Below are 7051 nucleotides of genomic sequence, written 5' to 3' on the forward strand. Positions count from 1 at the left end.
CCTTTTAATCAGTTCCCCCTTTCCAATCCACTCACCCTCCACTCTGCCAGCATTGCCTCTCACACCACTGGTCCTGAAGGTATCGTCCACCCTGGATTCCCTGGAGGCACCTAGTTTTACCACAAAAAAACTGTATTAAAATTGTGCTGGCTTTCTGCTCCTCCTCGTGCGACAGACAGCCGCCTCTCTCGTTCCCGTGCAGTCCCAGTCGCATCCCAGAGACACGATGGTGAAGGTTGGAATGAACGGATTCGGCCGCATTGGGTGCCTGGTCGCCAGGGCTGCTTTCAATTCTGGCAAAGTGGAGATTGTTGCCATCAAAGACTTCTTCATTGATCTGAACTCCATGGTCTACATGTTCCGGTATGATTCCACCCACGACAAGTTCAGTGGCACTGTCAAGGCTGAGGGTGGGAAGCTTATCGTCAATGGAAAGGCCATCTCCATCTTCCAGGAGAGAGATCCCGCCCACATCAAGTGGGGCGAGGCCGGTGCCGAGTATGTCGAGGAGTCCACTGGTGTCTTCACCGCCCTAGGGAAGGCTGGGGCTCACATGAAGGGCGGTGCCAACAGGGTGATTATCTCTGCCCTTCTGCAAATGCCCCCTTCTGCAAATGAACCACGAGAAGTATGACAACTCCCTCAAGATTGCCAGCAATGCCTCCTGCACCACCAACTGCTTAGCCCCCGGCCAAGGTCATCCATGACAATGTTGGCATCGTGGAAGGACTCATGACCACAGTCCACGCCATCACTGCCACCCAAAAGACCGTGGACGGCCCCTCTGGGAAACTCTGGCGTGATGGCCGTGGAGCTGCTCAGAACATCATCCCCATATTCACTGGCGCTGCCAAGACTTGGGGCAAGGTTATCCCAGAGCTGAATGGGAAACTGACTGGCATGGCCTTTCGTGTCCCCACTCCCAATGTGTCCATGGTGGATCTCACCTGCCGTCTGGAGAAAGCTGCCAAGTATGATGACATCAAGAAGGTGGTGAAGCAGGCGGCTGAAGGTCCCCTAAAGGGCATCCTGGGCAACACTGAGGACCAGGTGGTCTCCTGTGACTTCAACAGTGACCCCCGCCCCACTCTTCCACATTTGATGCTGGGGCTGGCATTGCCCACAGCCACTACTTTGTCAAGCTCATTTCCTGGTATGACAATGAATTTGGCTACAGCAACAGGGTGGTGGACCTCATGGTCCACATGACCCCCAAGGAGTAAGGGCCCCCTGGACCAGCAGCCCCAGCAACAGCACTGGAGGAAGAGGCCCTCAGCTGCTGGGGAGTCTTTGCCCCTAATTCAATCTCCCAACACACTGAGAAAATTCCATGCAGACCCCCTGAAGGAAGGGGAGGGCTTAGAGAACCCGACCTTGTCATGTACCATCAATAAAGTACACTGTGCCCAGCCAAAAAAAAAAAAATGTGCTGAAAAACTCAGCCTATACACGAGTATATACGGTAAATCTCCAGTCCTCTCTCTCGTGGTGTCCCGTGGTGTTATAAAGGAGTCCTGGTAGCGGCATGGTTAAGGATTGGGCTGCTAACCACAAGGTGAGCAGTTGAAACCACCAGCTGTTTCCCACGGGGACAGTTCTAGTCTGTCCTCCTAGCGGGGCTGGGAATCGTTGTCAACCCGGTGGCAGTGATGAGAGTTGAGCACAAACCACTGAGGAACCTTTCAGAGGAACTTCGGCTGCAGAGTAGAAAGAGACACACAGTGTGTCAGTGGCTGGGTAGACTTCAATAATTAACTTACCTTTGAGTCCCACTCCAGATTTGCATTGAAACAACAGCAAACAAATGAGGGCATCAAGCTGGTTTGTTCTGGTTCAACCCCATGCCAGGAATTTGCATTCCCCTAGCAGATATGCTACATCAGAATTTACATTTTAACAAGATCCCTAGATAATTCTTATAGAGTCCCCTGGTGATTCTCATGCCTGTTTTGTTAAAAATGTAGACTCAGGTTCAGTGTCTCTGGTGGGGAAAGGCAAATTCTCAGCAGGGGTTTCACTGGAATAAGCCAGCTGCCTAAAACACCCGTATAAGAATTGAGAGCCCTGAGTCCTGCTTCCTGCCCAAACATTAACCTTCCCCATCTTCTTTCAAGCCCTGCCTGCAGGCGCTTGTTCAGGAGACCCTGGGGCAAAGCACAAGGCCTAAAGGTAACTGCCTATTTGGTGGGCATCAAATCTTTTCTTGACTTAAAGAGTACTGGGAAGAGGGTGAGCTTGGAAGTCATACTCCTCGGGGTCCAAATCCTGCTTTTGCTCTTTGTTTGCTTGAAGCGCTTCCACAGGGTGACTAATATCTTTGTCTCTGTTTCCTTTTCTATATAATGGTAACGAGTGTTCCTATATGAAGGGGCCCGGGTGGTGCCGTGGTGAAAGAGCTTGACTGTTAACCACAGCGTTGATGGTTTGAATCCACCAGCATTTACATGGCAGAAAGAAGTGGCACTTTAGTTTTGTAAAGATTTGCAGCCTTGGAAACCCCATGGGGAAGTTCTACTCTGCTCTTGGGTAGCTGTGAGCCAAAGTTGACTAGATGGGAGTGAATTTGGTTTTGGTTAGTCATATAAGTAGAGTTGTTACAAAGAGCAGAAAACAGATGGATACAAACTATCTAAGGTAGCAAATTCATCCATTCATTCAATTAATTATTCAGTCATCCATTCATTCAGAATATGTTTTTGGAAAGTCTGCTAAGTGTTAGTCTCCAGGAATTCAAGATAAATAAAACAAGATTTCTGCTTAGGATGTTTTTAATGTCTTGTGGGGGACACCCCCCCCCCGTTTCAAGAGCTGTAGCAAAGGGGTGCACAGTGCATTTGGCCACATGGGGACAGGCATGGCCATGGGTGCTTGCCTTCAGAGATATTTCTGGAACGCTGATGCATGAAAGACCAAGGTGGCACATTCAGGTAGTGACAGGGAGCAGCAGCGGTCCCCGGCTGAGAGTTTTCTTTTCACTACAGAGCAGGATTGTCTTGTGGGAAATGCTGATTTCTATTTTGCCTCATTTCTGGGGACTTGGAATTTGAGCCCTCCCCAAGGATCTTCTGAGAGACAGTGCTTCTCTGCGTTACAGAATGCTGTTATCTGCAGAAGGAGATAAAGCCAGAGCATGTTGGCAATGTTGGCAGTTGACAGTCCTCCTTCACCCCTGGACTCTGGGGAGTTAGTCCTCGGGGACCATCTCTGGGGAAGGAGATGGTGGGGGCTCAGGGACATAGCCCCATCCAGGGAGGCGGAGAGATACAGGGAGCGCCCCCCTGAACCAGCCTGTGGGTACTGTTTATATTTAGCCAATAAAAAATGAAATGTGCCTGCGGTGTGTATGTGTGTGTGTGTGTGTGTGTGTGTGTGTACGCAAATTGTTATTTATTGCTTTGTGAGAAAACTCCCACACAGGGTTCTCTGGCAAAGGAGGCTTTGTGAAGAATTTCTGGCAGAAGCAAGGTATGCCTTTTATTTCCAGTGAGCTCAATGGAACACTTTGCCGCCAAGTGTTTGTCAACGTGTCACCCATAAGAAGGAAAACAAAATCGGAGGGTGTGATGCTGGCCAAACATCGTCACTAAAAAGCCAAATCCAACCCAAATCCACAGGCTCTGAGTTGATTCCGACTCATAACGACCCTCCCTCGGGTTTCCAAGACTATAAATCTTTGCGGAAGCACACAGCCCCATCTTTGTCCTAAGGAGCAACTGGTGGGTTTGAACTCCGACCATGGGGTTAGCAGGTTAACGCTTATCCCACCGGCCCACAAAGGTCCTTATGTTTTCATTAGTTGACAAATATGTACCACACACCCACTAGGTACTAGGTGCTGGGGATCTAATGGTAGCCAAGTCAGATGTGTTGTTCCTGCCTTTATGGAAAAAGTCAGACAGATGATAATCAGCTAACATTTAGGGTATGGGGCAAGAATCAACTCTGTGTCCATCTGGTTCTGATGATGGAGAATCACGAAACAAACAAAAAGCAAAATATTAGCCTTTTCAATGGCTGAGAAAGATCCAATGTCCACCAAATTCAGAACTTGTTGGTATCAGGGAAATTCAGGAAATTGAATGAGATCTGAGACCAGGGTAGACATTTTTCTCTCTCCTTAAATCTAGACCTGTGCAGAAAAATTCCAAGCTTATTCAACCAGCCTCCGTCCTATGGCCAACTAGGGTGAGATTGAGAGAGAGCGCCATGTAGACGAAGACATTGGGTAGTGTGCCAGTCAGGGTCTGGTCAGTGCGGAGGCACAGTGATGGCGATGGAATAGGGAGAGACAGTAGGAATTAGACTTCAGGCAGTTGTTGGAAGAGCTGGAAAAATGAGCTACAAAAGAGGAGGGATAGATGCCGAGAAAAGTCATTGACAGCCTTCTTGAAGTACTGATGTGGGTGGACAAGGCTGAGTTTTCAGGACCATCAGGGAACCCAGGCGAGGCCAGTGCTGGAGAGGACCAGGAAGGATTCCAGGGAAATCTGAGGAGAGATGCTGTTGCTGCATCTGGTGGTGGACTTGGGTTTGCTATTGGTCAACAGCGATGGTAGCTGGGGAGGAGACCTAGTTTGGGTAGAGTGTGGTCTGTGTGGAACCTGTTGACACCCGTGGACCTCAGTTACTTATTGCATCTAACCACGAGGACCTACTACAAGAGGAGTCACTTCTGTGTGTGAAGTCTTCTTGTCATCGATTCAAACTTGAAAGCCTATAGGGAATGACGTCCTGTGTACACGGACATTTGCAGCTACATAGGGAAAAACATATGGCCCAATCCCGGAGGGAAGCACCCCTGGGACAATGGGGTCTGAACATTGGGAACTGGGATTCATTTAAGGCATGATTCAGCTGTAGCTACCTCTGTCATGAAACATTCTCTAAAACTCCAGGTTCTTGGGATCGTGCTTCTGGTTGGCCTCGTCTGAGAGGAACCCCACCAGAACTACTGGAAAAAAAGAAAATCCTCCCAAATGAGCCCAGAAACAAAAACATGATAAACAATGAAGGAATGGAAGTTGTCAAGGATATCGTCCTACTTGGATCAGTAATCAAAACACAAACCCATCGATTGCCATTGAGCTGCTTTTGACTCTGAGCAACCCTACAGGACAGAGTGGAAGTGTCCAACAAGGTTTCCGCCGCTATACATCTTTAGAGAAGCAGACTGCCATGCTGAGTGGCTGGTGGGGTCAAGCCACTGAACGTGTAGCTAGCAGTCAAGTACTCAACCACTGTGCCACCAGAGCTCCTTCCTGTCGATGTGCTAGCCAAGAAATTAAACAAAACCGTATCGCATTGGGTAAATCTATGATAAAGGACTACTTCTTTTGAGATTTTCAAAAGCAAAAGATACCACATTGTTGATCCAGGTAGGTACACCTGACTCAAGCCTGATTTGCAAGTAAAATAGGAAAAAAGGCTGACCCAAGGAAAATGAACACATTTGAATGTTGGTGTTGGCAAAGATTATTGAATGCACCATGCAGTGCCACAGGATGAACCAGTCAGTCCCGGGGAAGCCCGGCCAGAATTAGGGGTTCCTTAGAGGTGAGGATGGAAAGACTTCATCTCACACACTTGGAACAGGAGAGTCCGATTGCTGGAGAAGGACAGAATCACGGCAGAGCAGAGGATTGGTGAGAATGAAGAAGCTTTTTCAGGAGGTTGGTTGGCAGAGCAGCTGAAACAATAGGCTCAAATATAACAGTGATTGTGAGGATGCAACAAGACCTGGCAACATTTTTCCCTGCTATAATATATGGAATTTTTATTAATCAAAGCCCATTGGGCAGTATCTAGCAACAACAACAACAGCACTTGGGAAGGGAGAGATGATTCTCTCAAAGAAGCTATGCTGGGCAGACCACAAGAACTGGAGTTCATTCCACGTTTGTGGATCTTTCCATCATTGTAGAGCAATGATTCTCAACCTCCCTAATGCTGCGACCCTTTAATACAGTTCCTCATGTTGTGGTGACCCCACCAACCATAAAATTATTTTCATTGTCATTCATAACTGTAATTTTGCTACTTTTGTGAATCATAATGTAAATATCTGACATACAGGATGTGTTTTCATTGTTATAAATTGAACATAATTAAAGCATAGTGATTAATCACAAAAACAATATGTAATTATATATCATGAAATATTTATTTCTAATTACAAATAAATGCAATTTTTGTCTTGAAGCCTGGTGTAGTATGGGTAACAGTCTTAATATAACAACAATAAACTACATTGGTACATCTTGAGACAGAATGCGTAAAAAGCCAACATCGGTGTGAAGGTTGAGATAGCTTCTTTCTCACCAGATCAGAAATTCTCGGGCCAGTTTTTGCAAGAGCACAACGAAGATCATCTTCCAAAACAAGTTTACTTTTGTATTTAGACTTGATAACCAACATGCTGGAAAACCCTGTTTCACAAAAATATGTTGTTGGAAATGGAAGAAGAAGGCACAACACAGTCTCAGACAGAACAGGACATGACTGCAAACACTTGATCCAGAATCTTGTAACTGGCATTGTAGAGAAGTCAGTTCTCACTGCATTGCTGTTAGTAAGTTCAATGAACTCCTCTTGTGCTGTCTCAGAAACATCTTCAAATTTGACTGTGAATGGGCTTTTCGCAAGTGCAAATGGGGTGTCAGGTAGATTTGGAAAATTCAATGAAATTTCTGCAAGCATGTGCAAGTGTTCTTTCACAGAAATTATCATCGTAATCCTTTTGTCTGGTTCCATGTCATGTTCCTCAAAGAAAGCAGATAAGGTAGGCAACATGTAAATTTTATTTTCATCCTTTTTTTTTTTTTTGCCAAAGCTGAAGTTTCATTTGGAATAAGCAGATCTTTTCAGACAAATCAAGACATGTTGCATTTGGTCCTCACAGTGATAAATTCAACTTATTCAAGATGGCATAGATGTCAACCAAGTAAGCTATTTCTACAATTCACTTTTATCACTGAAAAGTGCTTCAAACTGTGGTCTTGATTTCTGATTTAAAAATGTTTTGAGTTCATCACGAAGCTCAAAAACATGCTTT

The 7051-nt window shown here is 46.2% G+C and overlaps 1 pseudogene; it reads left to right on the forward strand.

The window, feature by feature from the left end:
- The first annotated feature begins 226 nt into the window (after positions 1-226).
- Positions 227-1262, forward strand: LOC142422437 (glyceraldehyde-3-phosphate dehydrogenase-like; annotated as a pseudogene).
- Positions 1263-7051: the final 5789 nt, after the last annotated feature.

Source organism: Tenrec ecaudatus, chromosome 12, assembly GCF_050624435.1.
Source record: "Tenrec ecaudatus isolate mTenEca1 chromosome 12, mTenEca1.hap1, whole genome shotgun sequence".
Taxonomy (NCBI): Eukaryota; Metazoa; Chordata; class Mammalia; order Afrosoricida; family Tenrecidae; genus Tenrec; species Tenrec ecaudatus.